The 20,550-nt window shown below is 44.7% G+C and overlaps 1 pseudogene; it reads left to right on the top strand.

Annotated features, from left to right (window-relative positions):
- LOC136536668 (expansin-A31-like) overlaps positions 1 to 2,771 on the top strand; it is a 36,091-nt pseudogene extending 33,320 nt beyond the window's left edge.
- The last annotated feature ends 17,779 nt before the right edge of the window (positions 2,772 to 20,550 follow it).

Raw genomic sequence — 20,550 nt, 5'->3', positions numbered from 1 at the left:
GTAGGACATTCGCCCTCAACATCACCAAGGTCATCTCGCTTGATCTTATACCACGATGCATGACATATCAGGCATGCATCTAACTTCTCGTACTCCTCGCCACGGTAGAGGATGCAGTCATTAGGACATGCATGTATCTTCTAGATTTCTAATCCCAACGGGCAGACTACCTGTTTTGCTTCGTACGTAGTGGCTAGCAATTCGTTATCCTTCGGAAGCATCTTCTTTTGGATTTTTAGTAACTGCCCAAATCCCTTATCAGATACACCATTCTTTGCCTTCCATTGTTACAATTCTAGTGTGGTACCCAACTTTTTCTGCCCCGCATCATAAGTTGGGTATAGCAATTTCTTGTGATCCTCTAGCATGCGCTCGAACTTGATCTTCTCCTTTTCACTTTCGCATTCTCTTTGTGCATCATGAATAGCCTGACCAAGATCATCAGCGGGCTCATCTTCTGCCCCTATCTCTTCTTTAGCTTCCCCCATTACAGTATCATTGAAGGCACCATATTCAGCAACAATGTCATCATCGTCCCATTGTTCTTCTTCACCTTCTTCAATTACAACCCCGGTTTTTCCGTGCTTTGTTCAACAAATATAGTTTGACATGAAATCCGACTTCAACAAGTGTAAATGAAGACTTCTTGAGCTAGCATATTCCTTTAAATTATTACATATGGCACATGGGCAGCACATGAAACCATCGCGTTTGTTTGCCTCGGCCACACGTAAGAAAGAATGCACGCCCTCAATGAACTCTTGGGAGCGGCGATCCACATTGTACATCCAATACCGACTCATCTGCATTACATGACATACATACCATATTAAAACCTAGAACATAATTAGTTAATTATATGACATGCATGCCACCACACAAGGTATTAATTTATGAAAGTCTCGCTACAATGTAGACAATCCCAACTACCACTAAAAAAACTAAAGCTACAATGCACTTCAGCAGCATAATGATTTCGCGACCAATCCCAACTAAAACAGATAGATCATGCGTTTGTTCAACATCTATGGGCTTCTTCCGCAGGATCACTGCCTCATCAGCCACCGTAGCCGCCTATGCAAGAGAGTTTTGCACGTGTTCAACATACTCTTCCTCCCAGTACCAGCCTGAATATCCAGTGCCATCCCACTGAAATTAAAACAAAAAATTAGAACTCTAATCACAATGATCATGAAAATAAGTATAAATTAACCATAATCATCAAATACGATAAAATAACTCATGTTGCGATCCGGACACTTGTAGAAGATACGGTCCTTGTTGGAACACTCCTTCCTCACCCGGTACTCCATCACAATCTTCTCCTCACACTTGCCGTATGCAATTAGAGGGAGGTCTGGCCTCAATCGCTTTGAAACCCAATGAGAGGCCGAGGACCCAGAAGCAGTTGCCATCTACTCTCTATACTCATTTTTAATATAATATAAATTTCTCATTTTATAAACAAATAAAATTAAAAAAACTCTAAAATTCTCTATATCTCTAAACCATAAAGTGTGCTATGCATGCTAGAAATGAAAGCTGAATACTAGTTTTGAATAACTACTTTAACCTTCCTTCATCCAAATATGCAAACTTTAAAGTGATTTTGTGCTTAAATGGCTTACAAATAAAAAAAACCACCATAAAAAATCATATATATATAGTCCACAAAATGAGATATGCTACTAATGAAACATGAAAGTATAAAGTTGGTAACTTTTAGAGCCGAAGAATCGATGGAGGAATCGAAGAAATCTTGTGATTACCGGCAATGAGGAAGAAGAGAGGCTGGCGATGAAGCAAGAACACTGAGCTCGAAGTGGCTCGGACTCGGGGAGAAAGAAAGGGTATATAGGAGGTGACCTTTAGTCCCGGTTGGAGACAGAAATCGGGACTAAAGGTCACTTTCTAATCTTTGACGGAGCCTCTAGTCAGGAGTAGACTTTTACTCCTGGTTGGAGAGACCAACCGGGAGTAAAAGTTAACCTTTAGTCCCAGTTGGTAGCTCCAACCGGGACTAAAGGTCCCTTGCAGCAAAAATCTGCCGTAGTAGCCGTTGGGCAGGGTCCTTTAGTCCTGGTTGGAGTTACCAACCAGGACTAAAGATTTCTCTAGTTCCGGACGTAAAAAATACCAGGACTAAAGCTAAATTTCGAAGTAGATCAAATGTCGTTTCTCTAGTGGACAACCTGTACAACGCGGGGTACGGCGTCAACAACGCGGCGTTGAGCCCGACCCTGTTCAACGACGGCGCGTCGTGCGGGCAGTGCTACCTCATCACCTGCGCCAGTGGTGCAAGCCCGGCAACTCCATCACTGTCTCCGCCACCAACCTGTGCCCGTCCAACTACGCGCTGCCTAACGGCGGCTGGTGCGGCCCGGGCCGCCCGCACTTCGACATGTCCCAGCCAGCGTGGGAGCACATCGGCGTCGTCCAGGGCGGCATCATCGCTGTCCAGTACCAGCAGCTCCAGTGCTCGCGCACCGGCGGCGTGCGCTTCAGTATCGCCGGCTCCCAGTATTTTCTGCTCGTCAACATTCAGAACCTCGGAGGCAGTGGCTCCGTGGGCGCCGCCTGGGTGAAGGGCGCGGATCCAGATGTCTAGGAACTGGGGCGCTAACTGGCAGGCGTTCGCTGGGCTCGTCGGCCAGGGGCTCAGCTTCGCCGTTACCAGCACCGGCGGGCAGTACATTCAGTTCTGGAGTGTGGTGCCTGGGTGGTGGCAGTTTGGCCAGACCTTCACCACAAACCAGAATTTCTACTACTAAGAGCCTACTGCCGACGACGAGGAAGCTCGATCTCTCTCCTGACTCCTTATTTGCCCCATTTCTTGCAGCTCAGTCGAGTGGCGAGTGCATTCTCTTGATTCTGACGGAGAGCTAAGTGCACTTGTTGCCGTTGTATCATTGCTTCTTTGGCGACCCCCGGACTTACGTCCATCCTACGTGAGGGTAGGACGAAAAAGAGAAGGGGATCGGTGACATCACGTACACCTGAATCCTTTTTACAACTTTGTAGTACGACACATTTTTATCTTAACACACCGTATGGGTAACATACACCGAATTATGTATAAGTTCTATCAACAATGTGTAGACTGTGAATTTGCCTAATGTGGATACATTTTAGTTCCATCTGGTCAAGATTTCTAGTTATTCCAGGAAAGAATAAACCAGTGTGTTGCCCTATTAAGTTCCTCGCTAAACACATAGTACGTATTTGGTTCGTGTTTCGTCTCTGGCCTGCCTAGCTAGCTAAGCCTGGGCAACCCAAGCCTACTTATCCCTAGGGGGTCCTTGTATATGAAATGTCAATATACAAGGGAAAATCTAAAATTTTGAATTTCAAATCAGAGAACCTAAATTGAATATTTGGGTTTCCAAACGATAGTAAATAATTTTTTTACCTGAGCTGAACTTGCTCAAGCTGGAAGCGAGCACCGTGCCGCGCACTGCTACTGGACCCCCTCGTCATGGCGAGCTCCTTCTTCTTTGGGGGTGTTGGCCCTAGGTGTCGACCCAGTGCAGCTTCGCCGGAGTTGATTGCCCGCAAGGTGTTCGACTGCTGGCCCTAGTTCAAAGCTGTTGTCTGTGGAGTCTGCTCGCGCTGCTCATTCACCGCGTGGTGACGCAACGACGGCGGAGGCGGGAGTTGAACGCGGCGCTGCCTCACCACGGTCTTCTGCCCCTGCTGCAGGCCGCTTGGCAGCGGCGCCATTCATGAAGCTCGCTTTGCTGGAAATGCTGATGGCCCTTGCTCACCCGCCTCTGCACTGAGGCTGTTCTTGATTGTCCCTGAAGGTGTCTTCTCATACTTGCTCACCGTTTTTTCTTCTCCTGCTTTTGCCGTTATGGAGCTCCCAGGCCTCTCCTTCACCCCGGGGCTTAAGCTCCATGATGAATTGCGTCTTGAACTAGGTCTTCCTATTTCCTGTGCTTCCCTAGTTCATTCCTCCTTCATTCTTGTTGCTGCTTTTGGCCACTGCAAATTCCGGCTTACTTCTGAGTCTGTGGGCCTCATCCTTCAAGTCACCATTGGATGCGTTGCTGCACACTTCAATGTGGCTAGGCTTGGTGATCGAACTTTCAAGTTCCATGTTTCTTCCCGAGAGGTCGTTTTTTTTTTGTGGCTCGCCTTCAGTCCTTCACCTGTGATGCTTACAAAGTCTTCTTCTTTCTTTGGGGTAATGGTGGTCCAAACTAGCGCCTTGAGTTCCAACATTTCCTGGAGGAAGAAGCTAACTCTTGGTCCTTGGTTTCCATTCATCCTGCTCACAAGTCCTATGCTGAGGCGGTTAAATCAGTCCCACTTTCTAGCGCTAATGCCATCCCCTTGGGCAGCCACCGTCTTTTTCGTCGTTCTTCTCTAGCGCCGCCACGCCACCCTGTTTTTGAGCTCTTGCGCCGCTCTATTTTTGAACGCATTCTCTTTCCTTCCTCTGCTGCCCATGCTTCCTCTGCCTCATTGAATGACAAGCCTTCGCCTATGGGCTGCAGCCGCTGTCTGTCGTCTGGTCACCTGCGAGTCAATTGTCGCTGGCCAATACGTTGCCGCGCATGCCGAAAAATGGGTCATGTTGCTGCGATGTGCAATTACTCTAAGATCTTAGAAATGGGACAGGATCCTGGCAAAAATAAAGGGAAGGTGGCCACGACATCTAAGCCTATGTGGTTTTCCCTCGATTCTAATGCCAAGCCTTCCTCTTCAAAGCCATCCGTCTTCAATTCATTTGGTGGCCTGGCTCGCGCGTTCTGGGCCACCAAGGAGACCGTGCCCCAACCGATTCATGTCCCCTGGAAGCTGAGGCCCAATAGAGGAGAAAAGGCCTCTAGTGCTAATGCTGCTGCTGTTTATATGGCCCTGGATCCCTCTGCTTGGAAACTGGGTGGCTCTTCGTCTTCTTGCCACACTCACCCCAGCGTGGCAACAGTTGAAACCGAGAAAAACCCTCCTCCTATGATATAGTGCACCTCGCTCTCCACCCAGCAAGCTCCCTCCTTGAGTGCAGACATGGCATATCAACGTGCTGATCCAGAGCCCTTCATCCTAGAGAACCTGCAGCATGAAGACATCCCAAACCATACCTTCATGGTTCGGGCCGTAGCTCCTTCCAGGCCACCAAAGAGGTATGAAGACCTCGCAATCGTCACCATTGAACCCCTTCCAGGTCATGCTCTTCAGTTTCGTGCAGTTAGAGGAGTTCTTAATTAGGGATTTCTTCCACCTTGAAAAGCGCATTGCTTATCATGATATCCACCCAACTCACCTCGGTCAAGCTCTGGTTCGCCTCACGCATGCTTATCATCGTGATATCTTAGTTCAGGAAAGCCCTCACCTTTTTGATAATATCATGATCACCTTTCACAAGCACAATGAAGGAAGGAACTAGAGAAGGGCTGAATTTAATCATGAGTGTTGGCTTCTTCTCTTGGGTTTCCCCAATGATTACTGGAGTGAAAGGCATGTCCAGAATGCAGTTGGTTCTTTTGCTAGGGTGATACTTTGGGAAGCAGATGACAGATTTTTGAATCACATTCTGGTTAGGGCTAAGGTTAAAGATGTGGAGAAGGTTCCCCAGTGATAACGGGCTATGGAACGGTTCTCGCTAGCCAATAAATCTACTCAAGATGCAACATGCTCTAACCGCATGCTATGCACGATCAAGATTGAAGTAAAACAGCCGATAAAACGTAACTCATCATTTAAGGTATAGACTGATCAGTTTTAGATTAAGAAACAATGGGCTAAACAAGATATAAGGCCGATCTAGATCAATCTCAATCGGCAGACTGATATTGCTGTAATTAGATAAATAATGAAAGCAATAAGCAATATCGGTAACTTAATGAATCTACCAAAGACTGCCACTCTAAGGTAGAGCCGATAACTTGATCTTGATCTAGTTCATGCAGTGGGGGTCGACCGGATCGATGCAACCATACTTGAACTAGGCAAGAGTCATAACTAACTTATACCAGAGTTGCAGTGGAGCTCGACCGGATCGATGCAGTAGTACGAACAGAGGTATAAGCTATGATGGTACTTACAACAAGCAGTGGAGGTCAACCGGATCGATGCAGCTGTACTTGCTGAAGAACTCACTGAGATCTACTCTACTCCTACTCATAAGGGGTGGCCGAAGCCGAAAAAGTAAATAACTTGTGTATTGGATTGATTGTTGTCTTTTACAATAGCAGGGCTTGATATTTATACCCGAGACCTGCGCATGACTCCTGTCTAAGAACAACTCATCATAATTTTTAACCCTAAAGAAAACGTTCCTAATTTAAGATAACTTGGACTCTAATCTTTCCCTTTTTGTAGAGTCCAACATATTTCGTCCTGGCGCCAAACGTAGCCTTTGTCGTTATCCGCTGGCGCTATCTGAAGAAAGTCGATTCTAGTTTTTGCATCTGAATCAGATGGATCCGATCTGCACGCAATTGATTCCTTGATGACATGATCTTGGGAGCTTTTGAGTCCCTACGACTCTTCTTCCAAATTTTGGTGTAAACACATGCCCCCCAATTTTGGGATAAAAGTAATTTTATTCCAAAATTATCATGTTTGTATCCCTAATTGATCCATAGTCACGGGTAGAGAACCTTGATCTGGGGTCCACTGTTTGTCGCCACTCGCGTCCACTCATGAGCCTATGGCTCAAAACTTTTTACAAAAGCATCACTGCTTCACGAGCACTTGGTTTCATCTTCCCAGGCTGGCTATAAAATGCCTATCCGACCCTGGCGAGAGCAACTCAACAATTCAGCCATGTTTCTCCTCTACCTGCCTCCTCGAGTGTTCTCGACTCCGCTGGACCCTCCATGGTCTATCCTTTTGCTTTGAAGAACTGAGCGGCTAGAAGAATTCTTGTGCATAGGTCGATTGTGTCTCCCATCTTAGCACCTTGTCGAGCAAGAGAATCAGCTACTGCGGTTAGAAGAATTCTTGTGATATCACCTTGGTCTTCTCTCCATGCTCACAGTGCTGTTCTAGTGTTTGCAAAGGCTAAAATGCGTGGACACTTTCCCCTTGTTTGCTTAATCAAATGCCTACCGGGAAAGCCACAAGCTTCTTTCCAGCAGCTTTGAGAAACCAGTTGGGCATTTGTTAGACAAGCGGCCTTTTCCTCCCCTGTTGCAATTTTATTAACAGGCCGATTTGACTTGGTTTATGATGACTTTCGGCCCTATGGGGATTCAAACTTCCTTCAATCCAAAGAGGCCTTGGTGGGTTGATTGCTGGTCAATGTAAATCTTTTGCATCTATCCCATGGCATTCTATAATTTGGGAGAGCAATAAGTCCGAATCTATTATTTCTTCGTTATCTGTTCCCTGAATTCTCGGAACATCGATCGTTTTCCGTATCTGATTCCAATTTAACACCGCTGGCGAGATCTATGTCTCTACCTTCTCAGGCTATGTATACAGGCCATGACTGGGGATAAAAAAACAACTCGCTTCACCTCAAACCTTCTGTGTCCTTAGTATAGTTTCTGCTTCTTCGTAGGCTTGAGATCCTAGAGAATAGCAAGAAGTTCACCAAGGAGGCCCTCAACGGACCCGCATCATCGCGTCTGCGCCTTCATCGTTAGGAGGGTACAACTCATGGTGCCCCCACTGCCTTGGGTAACAGGATCGACTCCGTTCGGCCTTTAGGGTCCTCTTCGTTGACAGCTCGTCGCTAGCTCCCTTTTTATCAAAGGAGGTGGATTGACAATGATGATCTGCTTGCCTCCATTGATCGACATGGCCATAGTCTCGATGAATGTCTCCCCCTCATAGAATTGGCTCTGGCCAAGTTCGATGTCGATCACCTCCCGAGGTCGATTCAGTGGAGGATAGGTTGGCCAAGGCCAAGGCCAGAATTACAGGTGAGATAACTGTTATAACCTTTGCCTCTTTTCAATTTCATCTTCAAGACTCTAATCATCTCCCCTTTTAATCTTTTAGATCTGTCTACCCAACTGGAGAGCCTCCGATTGGCTGCGGAGCACGCAACAGGATTCGTCAACGCCAGAGGCGCCATTCCGGTGGTTCGCCTGCACGATATCCCAACCGCGTTAGAGAGGTCGCTTTGCATGGTGTCCGCCATGGTGCCGCCTTGGTGTTGGCTTCTGCACAAGTCTATTCTGGCCACGAGCTTCGATTCCTCCCCATGGTTTTCCAGCAGCGGCGCACTCTGGGGATCACAAACGCCTGATTGAGGATTTCTTTAGTGCTGCTAACTCTATAGCCTTTATCTTCCAGGCCGATGATATAATAGCCAAAGTGTTTTCTAGACCGTAGTTTGTAATAGATGATATTAGCAAACAATTCCTCTGTCTTCATACTATATGCATCACTCTGTCCGTGTTTGCTTTACTCCTGTGGGCGATACACATTGTACTGGCTTTTACCCTTTTGGGTTTACCTTTGTACTAGAAGCGATACCCTTATGGTATCGGCTATTAGAGCTGACAACCAAGCAAATTGGTCGTCAAATATTAATCCAAACGTTAGGGTAATATTCCTTTAAATATTCCCCATTTGATTGCTCTGCCGAATCCTTCTTTTCCTCTCAATATTTCAAAAATATAAGTATTACCCGGCGCACATCGCTTGATCCGATAAGGCCCTTCCCAATTAGGTGACCATACTGGCTATTTCGCTTTTGGCCATCATAAGTATGTCTTCGAGAACATCCCTAGATTAGCCGAAGAAGTCAAACATATCGCGGGAGCTAATGCTATTTGGCCAGAAATATTGAGAGCGACCCATGATGTTCCAAACTTGAGATCTGCATGTCAACGCATATTTTGTGTGGAATTGATCATGCTCCCCTTTATTTAATTACGCTTCTTTTTTGGCTAAAGAGCCGATTTGATACAGCCGATCCTAGACTTTTAATCCAATTAAGTCTGAAAACATGGCTTTTATTAAGAGAACCCTTCGATTTCCTGCCTTCAGTTGCTCAACACCGTGCTCCCATCAGCATTAGTGAAGTGGCGCTTCGCCTTCCATTAATTGTGGTTGCCTTTTACATGTCCCGAGGCATCTGCTTCTTCGCTTCAGGTCTTCAAATACCAGCCGATGGTTTTGGCCTTGAACATATCTCCACTCGCAACTGTTCCTTTGCTTTTCTCCGCCTGCCAAAATCTTGTAGAAGTTTTCCTCCTCCCTTTCGTAGATTCAATCATCCTTCATGGCTGGCGAAGACAACCGAGGCAAGCGCGAGGCTGAGGAAATCCCGGAAGAGAATATGCTGATGAACCAATGTCTCCGACGTATGAGGTGAGATTGACATTTCTTGTTTATGATGATGAACAGTTCTACTTGCCTACAGGTTTGTTGTGAATGACAGTCTCCGTCCTCTTCCTAGGGCCGGTGGGCCTTCTAATGCCGCATCTTCTGTGCCGGCCTCGTCGTCGGGTTCTTCCGATTCCTACAATGGCGACGATGCCCGGCGCTAACTTCATGAGTGGAGGATGGCTCAGAATCGCTATTCTGAGGCAACTTGGAAAGAATGGCCAGCTCGAGATCCGCCTTGGGGTTTCTCAGGCCTCTCTTCATGCAGCCGAGGAGGAAACCAGTGTCGTCCGAGTGTGGCTAGCCAAATCCGACGCCACGGTGGTAGGTAAGATGAACTCCATGAAGGCTTTTTACTCTGACTTCCGTTATCTTCATCTTGATAGTCTTTTTGTTTCTGTGATTGTCAACCCTGATAGCGCAGTTAGAATCTCTCCAACTGGCAGTGAATGCGGCCATAGACGCCGTCAATGCCGGGGTTCCCTTATCAACGCTCGTCTCCAAGACGTCCTGGTCCGCGTTCGGATGATTGCCCTCCACGGCGTTCATCATGGTGTGGCGGTGGCACTGACTGTGGCACAAGTCCAGACTAGGTATGAGCTCCATGCTATGGAGACTGGTTTCCCAATGGGCGACAGCCCTGAGGAGCATGAGGACCTGCTCAAAGAATTCGTCATGGCAGCGGAGGCCATAGTAGACATCACATCCACCCAAGATATGGTGAACAAGGTCTTTGGTTAGATTGTATCTAGGGTCATCCGATGAACAAAGACTCCTGTTCTTTCCATGAATGTGCTTCAGTATAATGCTCTTGTGTATGACTGTTTTTATCTTTTGTTTTTGCTCTATAGGCAATACATATCGTATCGGCTTTTCTTGTCTTTGAAGATTTTCATTTTTTGGACTAAAGGCGATACCCTCCTGGTACCGGCTATTAGAGCCGAGAATGAATTGGCTATCAAATGTTAGGATAATACCCCGTAGAACTTTTTCATATCAAAGGTCAAATGATCAATCAACCCAGGTCAAGCGTCCTATTAAGCGTAACAGAACTTCTCTAAGAAATCCATTAACTCTAAATCGTATTTACACTTCGACTCAGCATTCACATACGTCGGCCTAAATCCATCTCCAAGACTCAACGCTTATTTTTCCTTTAATCCAATGACCGATGTGAAGCCATGATTTTCCTACTAAAACAAACTCTCAGAGTCGATCGCTTGCATCGGCTGTTGGCTTTCATTGCTGATTTTAATGAAGCCTCCTTCCCATGACTTGCTAGAAAAACATTCGAAGTCTCCTAGTTCCCAAAAGACTGGATCGGCTATTGTGATGCTCACGGACTCATCAGCGCGAACTAGTTCAACGTCATCTCCATGCCATTGAATCAAACACTGATGCATGGTTGATGGTATGCAGCAATTCGCATGAATCCAATCACGACCGAGGAGCAAACTGTAAGACCCTTTTCCATCGATGACAAAGAACATGGTGAGTAGAGTCTTGCTCCCGATTGTCAGTTCGATGTTTATTGCCCCTGGGTCTTAGACGTATTACCTCCAAAGTCCTTAAGCATCATGTCAGTCTCCATCAGATCTTCTAGTCCTTTGCCAAGTTTATGAAAAGTAGTGTAAGGCATAAGATTGACAGAAGCACCTCCATCTACCAACATCTTGTTCATCAGCTTCCCATTGACAAGACCTTTTATATATAAAGCTTTTAAGTGCCGATGTTTGACTAGTTTGTCAAATATTGCTTGCTGTACAACCGTTAACTTGGAAACTATCTTCTCATACTCTAATTCATCAAAATTCGAATAAACTTCTTGATCTACCGGAGCTATGAATTCCGATGGCAACAGAAAAGCCATTTGGATATTAGCCGATGGTTGCTTTCTATCGGCTATTTGCTTAGTATGCCACACTTGAGTCTTACCGGATGCCTAAGCCTGTTCTATCTCTTTATTCCTTAGGCATTGCACCCTTCTCTTCTGGCTTCTTGTTAAACCTCTTGGGCACCACTGGCCTTCCTGCCACATATATCTTCTTTTAGTGCCTTCCTCTTTATGATCAGCCCAGTCCTGATTAACGACTCTTTTTCCAAGCCGATCATGAACACTTTTATTTTTTAAGCGCTAATCCATGTTATTATGATGATATGCATCTTGAGCATGGATAGACCGGCAGTTGGTTTGAGACTGCCTATACTTTCGATATTGATTGCTGCATTCTAGATAGTCATGTCTAGTAGGCAACTTCAAATCTTCATTCCAGCAATGTCTGAAAAAAGGAGAATTCCAATGTAATCCGGCTTGTTCCCTTTCATACCTCTCTTGTTTCAGTTGATGCTGGTACGCTTGATCTTTCGACCAACGCTGATAATCCTTTTCCTTCTGCCACTGCCATTTATTCAACAGAATCCGAGATGTAATCCACGGCTTTGTCGTCTCTGCTTTTGATGTCTTCCCCTGCTCGTATCGGCTCTCTTGCTTGGCATGATGTCTTCTAATCTCTCTATACTTGTCAGCCGATATTTGCATTTTGGAATCGACTGTTCCAGCTTTTTTTTTTATTTGGTTGATGTTAGGACCTTAGTTTTTTCTTTAAATAACCCAGCATCAACCATGTTTTGATCTCCTGGGAAAGGATTATCATCAACTTTTATTTTCCGAGGCGTATCAAATTTGAGCCTCCTCTGCTGAATAACTCTCTGTATATGCTGCCGAAAAATTCTACATTCATTAGTGGAATGAGAAGTGGCATTATGGAACTTGTAGAACTTCTTATTCTTCAACTGATCAGGGGGGCTACATGACATGACCATCGGGCAACTTAATCTGCCCTTTCTCAAGCAAGAAATCAAAGAGCTTATCTGATTTGGTAACATCAAAGTCATACCTCTCCTCGGCTCCTCTTCCCCAAGAATTTTGTACCATCACTATCTTCTTACCCTAATTCCATTCAGCCGCAGCAACCTCTTCTTCTTCATTATCATAGCCGTCATCGACTGAGTATTGATCATAAGCTTCGGCTACTGTGGTACTTTTCTGGAACCTGGTATCTCTACACATACTCTAGAATTGGCTATTGAGCGCTGCTACTCATTGAGCCAATTGTCCCAAGTTGTCAAATTCTTGTCCCGACAGCTTTTGTTTCCATATCGGCAGCACCCTTGAACAGCTAAAATAGCTAATTGATCATCAGCCAAGTTTAGGGAGAACCACAAGTTCCTGGTTTCTCGGAACCTCTGAAGAAATTCAGTGCTCGATTCATTAGTCTTCTATCTTATAGTTGTCAGATCGGTAATCTTCTTTCTCCAGTCCTAGTGTAAAAATATGTATGAAACTTCTTTTCCAGGTCAGCCCAATTGGCAATGAAATTGACTGGCAATGGTGAAAACCAAGTGAAGGCTAGCCCTGATAAGGACAGAGAGAAGAAACGAACTCGATGGGCATCCTCAACTGACACTTCGCCCAATTGTGTAAGATACCGACTGATATGTTCTATCGTGCTTGTACTGTCTTGGCTAGTGAACTTAGCAAATTCTGGGAGCCTATAATTTGTGGGAAGAGCGACCAAATCATACCATTCTAGATATGGGCATTTGTATAAAAAGGTCAGCCCTTTTGGCTTTAGACCAAACTGATTCTTCATCATCTCGGTCACTCTCAGCAACAATTCATCAGCTTGCGGATTTGGATTCTTCTACACCTGCTGACCCATCTATGGATTGAAATCTCGTGTGCTTGGATTTGCCATCATGTGGAGGGTGTTATAATCTGTGCCATAGTGATACCCTTGTAGAATTTCAATCTGCTAGGCTCTTTGCTGGCTTGCTGTTTGAAGTCTCTGATTATAGACATAAGGATCTATATCTCTACGAATCCTTTGAATTGATGGTGCTATTTTTTTGAGCCAACGACGGTATGCGGCCTGATGTGCCAAAATTGATCACCTGGTTCTGACTTTGCCCCGCCGGCTATTGCACATGCTGTACTGATAGTCTAGAATTGTACTGTGTCTGATTTGCAGTAGTTCCTTGAGTTTGTTCAGATGAACCCTGAACTATCTGGACATCACCACTACTAGCTGGTGCTGCTTCTTGATGACTGGTACTGACTTGATTGGTCCCTTGGGTCAACGGATCTAGAATGTTGTAATAAGCTGGTCCACCTTGACCAACTGGAAATCCATAAATCGCCTCTCTCATGATGTTGTGGAATACGTCCATGAAAGATTCGTTATGGCATCACGAACAGATTTGTCTACAACTTCCTTAAAGAAACGCCTGTCTTTAGCTTTAGTTGTGTCTGTCTGTCTATGTAACAGAACTCTTGGTAGTGGAAATTTCTAAACAATTATGTTGTCACATGTTTTGGTGTAGGACAATAAATATTTGTTCTAAAACTCTTCTATAGCTTTACTGATGATACTCTTATCCCCATCTAGTAGATCTTCATAATGCATCATAAGGATGTTGTCATTGTTGTGAACTACCATGAAAATTGTGGGGTCCCACCAGGCGTGCCAGAAACGTGTGTCGACATAGAATTTTCGTTCCGTACCGAGGACACACGCAGCAAGCCAGAAGGGTCTGCTCGATGGAGCTATAGATCCACCTAGCTTTAGCGTAGGTATGGTCAATCCTATGCACTCCTCCTAAGACGTGCTAGTCAATTTGACCCTGTAATTGACATAGAGAGAAAGTTTATCAGTAATTAAGGGTGGAACTTACCGATGTTGCCAGATAGTCCCGAATGTGCGGCTCTAAGAGCCAATATGAGAAGAGATCGACTAAACAACCGATTCCAGCATATTCATGAGAATAAATCGGTTAAAGCTCATTGGGTTGTATAAGAAGAATCGGTTATCATTCAAGATAAATGTCATTATTTGAGCAGATATTAATCAATGGCAATAAGATGTCAACAATGATTGGGTTATGCTAAGTCAATGATTACAAGCAACCGAACTCCTTTTATATAAAAAAACAATTCAACATCACTTAACCGTTTAATAGAGATAAATCTAATGAACATGTTAGATCTCATCTATCGTTATGACCAGTGGGGCATGAGGCAGAATCATGCAGGCCGTAGAAATAACAATAGACTCGACGACCCTAACTTATTACTAATATCAGTGGGGCATGAGGCAGAATCATGCAGGCCGTAATACAATAATAAGATCATGGGGCTAACATATCTTTCAATCTATCTTCACTTCAACGGTCTTGTGATGCGAACTGTTCGTGAAAGCACTCGATATTGGCTAAAACAACCGATTCAGGCATAGCGCATAGTTAAAGTCATGTCTTATCAGGAATAGATTTATCAAATAACAATCCCCACTCCACAGTGCTAATAGTGGGGTGTGAGGCAGGATCACACAGGCCGTGATAACGGGCCATGGAAAGGTTCTCGCTAGCCAATAAATCTACTCAAGACGCAACATGCTCTAACCGCACGCTATGCACGATCAAGATTGAAGTAAAACAACCGATAAAACATAACTCATCGTTTAAGGTATAGATTAGATCAGTTTTAGATTAATAAACGATGGGCTAAACAAGATATATGGCCTATCTAGATCAATCTCAATCGGGCAGGGTGATATTGCTGTAATTAGATAAATAATAAAAGCAATAAGCAATATCGGTAACTTAATGAATCTACCAAAGACTGCCACTCTAAGGTAGAGCTGATAACTTGACCTTGATCTAGTTCATGCAGTGGGGGTCGATCGGATCGATGCAGCCATACTTGAACTAGGCAAGAGTCGATAACTAGCTTATACCAGAGTCATAGTGGAGGTCAACCGGATCGATGCAGTCGTACGAACAGAGGTATAAGCCATGACGGTACTTACAACAAGCAGTGGAGGTCAATCGGATCGATGCAGCTGTACTTGCTGAAGAACTCACTGAGATCTACTCTACTCCTACTCCTAAGGGGTGACCGAAGCTAAAAAAGTAAATAACTTGTGTATTGGATTGATTGTTGTCTTTTACAATAGCCGGGGCTTGATATTTATACCCGGGACTCCTGTCTAAGCATGACTCATCACAATTTTTGACCCTAAAGAAAACATTCCTAATTTAAGATTACTTTGACTCTAATCTTTCCCTTTTTGTAGAGTCCAACATGTTTCGTCCTGGCACCAAACGTAGCCTTTGTCGTTATCCGCTGGCGCTATCTGAAGAAAGCCAATTCCAGTTTTTGCATCCGAATCAGCTGGTTCCGATCTGCATGCAATTGATTCCTTGATGACACGTTCTTGGGAGCTTTCGAGTCCTTGTGACTCTTCTTTCAAATTTTGGTGTAAACATGATGCTAGAGCCATCGCTCTAAACCTCATCATCCATGAGGTCGTGGAAAGAGGCGAGAGCATAGCCTGCCATTCCCACGAATTTGGACATGAGAGGGGGTGGCATCAACATCTTTCAGAGCCCCCATGCGTACGCGTCCGTGGGGGACTCGAGGCCATAGGGGAAACGGTTGCATGGCAGTTGCAGCGGGGACAATAGGGTCCCCCTAGAGAATCGGTGGAAGATAGTAAATAGCAAGTAAATAACAATATGTACGATACTTATAGTGGGGTTTGAGCCTAGCATAGGCTCGAAGCAAAGCGCATGCGCCTCGTTGTTGAGGACGCCGGGTGTCCCAGAGCTGATGGAGGGTGCTCCTCCTCCGACGGGTGCTAGGACAAGTGCCTTCTCACGAAGGCGAAGCACGACGAGCTGGTCGGCGATGAAGTCCAGGCTTTCGAAGAGGATGGTCTGGGATGGCTCGAAGACGGGAGGAACCCACATCCCAACATGTGGGAGCGCGGGAAACTCTAGCGAGCCGAAGCGAGTCATATTGCTTGAGCCTACCATGAAAAAGATGGTGGAGAGGTGGGCCATCCGATGACTAAAAGCGTGAACGTACGGCGTCTTCCCCATGGACGGCGCCAATTGTTGGTGCGAAAAGTGACCAACTAGTAAATATTTGTCGTTTTGCCGTATGTTGTGATCGGATGTGGCCTAGCACTCAATGATATAGGGTTTATACTAGTTCTGGCAACATGCCCTACATCCAGATTGAGTCGGTCAGTGACTTTATTCCTGAGCCTAGGTGCTTGAAGTTTGCTGTAGGGTTACAAATGAGTGGGAGTAAGATGGGGGGTATCAGAGGTCCGGTCGGACTCTGAACCAAAGGACCAAGAGTGATGGGAGCTCCAACATGCGCTAAGTGTTTGAACATATGCTCTGTTTGGCTTTAGAGTTCTAGAGCCAAGCAGAGATAATCAGAATCAATTGCCTAAATCATCCCCCTTTTGGAGAGAGCGCATCCCTTTTATAGATGAAGGGGATGACTTACAAGAGAGAGAGTGTGAGAGAAAGAGAGTGTGTGTGCTACCTAGTCTTGTTGCCCACGTCGTTGGGTACAAGACGGTTTGTCGGCACCCACGAACAGTGTTGTGGGCACCCACAATGCATGTGGTTGGTTCCACCATGTTCTTCTGGTATGGCAAATGTCGATGCCTACCATACTGTAGGACAAATGTCGGTGCCCACAACACTGTTCGTGTTCTGACATGTCTAGAAGGTTATAAAGTACCCTTCTGACATGCCCTGATAGTACTGTCCTACAGGCATGCAGTGGTACAGTCCTCAGTATTGCGGTTGGACTTCAACACCCTGCCTAACTTGCTCTGCCTAATTCTTTGGGTCCTTACCGAGCGGGCGTCCTAGTTCGGTTGTTTCCCAGTCGGCTCCGACCGCGCCGGTCAGAGAAGAGATGTAAGCAGAGGTTCGGTGTACTCCTGGTCGGAGAAGCAAGTTGGAGTCGAAAGCGAGCGTCGTCCCTCCTTGGCTAGGCCTTCTGGTCGGAGAGGTGAGTCAGAGTCGGAAGCGAGCGTCGTCCCTCCTTGACTAGGCCTTTCGGTCGGAGAGAGCGGGTCGGAGTCAGAGGACAGCGTCGTCTCTCCTTGGCCATGCCTTTTGGTCAGAGAGGTGGGTCGGAATCGGAGGCGAGCGTCGGTCCTCCTTGGCCAGGCCTTCCGGTCGGAGACTGGATCGCTCTTCTAGTCTGTCGTTAGGTATCTGGGCCGGCCTAGGAGTTGCGCGTCGTTCGCAACGTCGTCTGCTGGGCCGAGCTTTTGCTGGGAAGCAGGTCCTTTAGGGACCCTGGGTTTATGAACTCAACAAACATAGAGACTTAAGTCTAGAGGAGTGGAACTTCAGAATGATCCTAAAAGAAAAGTTATTCTCATTGCTTGAGCAACAAAGAATCTACTGGAAACAAAGGGGGCTATAAAATGAGCTACTCTAGGGGATGTAGGCACTAAATTTTTCCAAGCAAATGCCACAATCAGATACAGAAGAAACCTTATTGCAAATCTGAGAACAATTAATGGGGACCTAGTTACTTCACATGCTGACAAAGAATCTTTGATCTAGGAATCATTCAAACAAAGAATTGGCCAATTTGATTTCAAGAATATTCTCTTTAATCTCCAGTCTCTCTTGCAATCTCATGATGGGTTGGAAAGTTTAGAAGAACAATTCACAGTGGAAGCAATTGATCTGGTTGTTAAACAACTCCCTAATGACAAGGCTCCTAGCCTGATGGTTTTTCTAATGAATTCATTAAAAAATGCTGGCCCACTATCAAAAATGATTTTTATGAACTCTGCTGGGCCTTCCAATCCAACAATACTTGCCTTCAAAGCATCAATTCTTCCTTCATCACTTTACTGCCTAAAATCCAGGCACCCTCCACCATCTCTGATTTTAGGCCCATCTCGTTGCTTAATTGCTCAATGAAGGTCATCACTAAGCTCTTGGCTAATAGGCTTCAAAAGGTCATCATTCCTTTAATCCATCATAACCAATATGGTTTTATCAAATCGAGAACCATCCAAGACTGTTTGGCTTGGTCCTATGAATATCTCCACCTTTGCCATCACTCCAAAAAGGAATTGATCATCCTTAAGCTTGATTTTGAAAAAGCTTTTGATAAAATTGAGCACAACACCATCATCAAAATTTTAGAAGATAAAGGCTTTGGCAACATCTAGACCTCATGGGTAGCAAATATTCTCAAATATGGGACCTCCAAGGTTCTTTTGAATGGAGTGCCTAGAAAAACCGTTCACTGCAGAAGAGGTGTCAGACAAGGGGATCCCCTCTCCCCTCTCCCCTCTCCTCTTTGTCATTGCTGCTGATTTACTGCAGTCAATTCTCAACAAAGCTACTTCCTTGGGTCTGCTTAATCTGCCCATCCCTCTGAACTCTTCAGCTGATTTCCCCATCATCCAATATGCTGATGATACCCTGATTATAACGGAAGGGGAGGCTAGGCAACTTCTGTTCCTGAAATCAATTCTACACTCATTCTCTGAATCAACTGGTCTGAAGGTGAATTACAATAAATCTCTTATGGTGCCCATTAATTTGAGTGAAGAAAGATTTAATCATTTGGCAAATACTTTTGGTTGTGCTAAAGGGACTCTCCCTTTCACTTACCTTGGCTTACCTCTGGGCATCACTAGGCCAAGAATTGAAGATTATCTGCCTCTTGTCAACAAATGTGAAAGAAGACTTGTTGCCACTTCCACTTTTCTCTCTCAGGCTGGTAAACTTCAAATGACAAATGCTGTCCTCACAGCTCTACCCACATTCCATCTAAGTGCCCTGGCTCTGCCTAAAGGAGTACTCAAGCAAATTGAAAAATTCAGAAAACATTGCATTTGGAGGGGCTCTGACATCAATTGTAAATCTGCCCCAAAGGCAGCCTGGGAAATGGTTTGTGTGCCTAAAGATGAAGGTGGTCTAGGGGTAATTGATCTGCAAAAACATAATCAAGCGTTGCTCCTGAAAAATGTTGACAAATTCTTCAATAACAAAGAAATTCCTTGGGTCTCTTTAGTTTGGGAAAAGCATTACTCCAATGGCAAAGTACTAAATCACATCCTAAAGGGATCTTTCTGGTGGAGAGACATCCTCAAGCTACTTGACTGTTTCAAATCTTTCTCAGCAGTACAAGTTCAGAATGGTAAGTCCTGTCTTTTTTGGCAAGACAACTGGCTTCAGCAGCCCTTAAAATTGGAGTATCCTGAGCTCTTCTCATTTGCTAAAAACAAGGCAATTTCAGTCAATAAGTTCTATTCTCAGCAGCAACTTCACAATTTGTTCAGTCTTCCCCTCTCTACTGAGGCTTTCCAACAGATGCAATTAATTCAATCCTTCATTGAAAATTTTCCTGTGAATGACCTCAATGACAATTGGACTTCCTTTGGAGGTATCTTCTCAGCCTCCAAACCTACAAATTCCTAATTGGTCACAGACAGATTCACCCAGCTTTCAGATTGTTATGGAAGTGTTGTTGCCAACCAAAACATAAAGTTTTCCTTTGGCTACTTATGAAAGATCATTTGAGCACCAAGAACATCTTCAAAAGGAAAACATGCATCTTGATTCTTACAACTATGACCTCTGTCAAGTGCACACTGAAGAAACAACCCAGCACCAGTTCTTGGAATGTCAGTTTGCAAAAGACTGTTGGAACCTACTTGGGATCTCCTTTCAGACAAATCCGGATATAATGAATGCAATTCAGCAGATCAGAAACCAAGCTCACCCTACCTTCTTCATGAAGCTAGCAATTTTAATGTGTTGGTCCATCTAGACAGTAAGAAACAACTTTGTCTTCAAACAGGTTTAGCCTAATATTCACATGGCGAAAGAAGTTTTTCAGAAGGAGCTAAGCATGGTCGTCTTTCGAGTTAAACCCAGCCTCTCTGTAGCTTTTGATTCATGGCGCCAAAATCTGTTGTAATGGTCGCTCTCTGTTTCATTTTCTTCCTTTCTTTTTTGTTTCATTAATTTAGTTTTCTTTGTACTGCAACCTTCTCTTTTGTTGTTTAATAAATGCCTGTAGGGGTTCCAAGCCCCTCCAGTTTCATTCAAAAAAATTGTCAATTATGAAATTGTATATCTCACGAAGAGCTACAACTCTAATATAGACCATGTCAACATCCGTGTCCCTTGGAAATTCATAAATCTGAATTTCGAAGTAAAAAAAAAACAAATATTTGGGTCGGTAAATGATCTCAAATAAAAAAAATGTGTGCACTACAAATTTTGTAGATCACATCAGGCTCTATAATTTTAATATCAAGTTTGTCTTTATCTAACTTCAATTCATTTGAAAATGTTTGTCTTTAAGATGCCTGCCTCTAAATCATCAATTTGCATAGGTTGACCCTTAAAAGG

Source organism: Miscanthus floridulus, chromosome 2 (genome assembly GCF_019320115.1).
Source record: "Miscanthus floridulus cultivar M001 chromosome 2, ASM1932011v1, whole genome shotgun sequence".
NCBI classification, from domain to species: Eukaryota; Viridiplantae; Streptophyta; class Magnoliopsida; order Poales; family Poaceae; genus Miscanthus; species Miscanthus floridulus.
The sequence above is the reverse complement of the archived record's forward strand: the minus strand, read 5'-3'. Positions and strand labels throughout refer to the sequence as shown.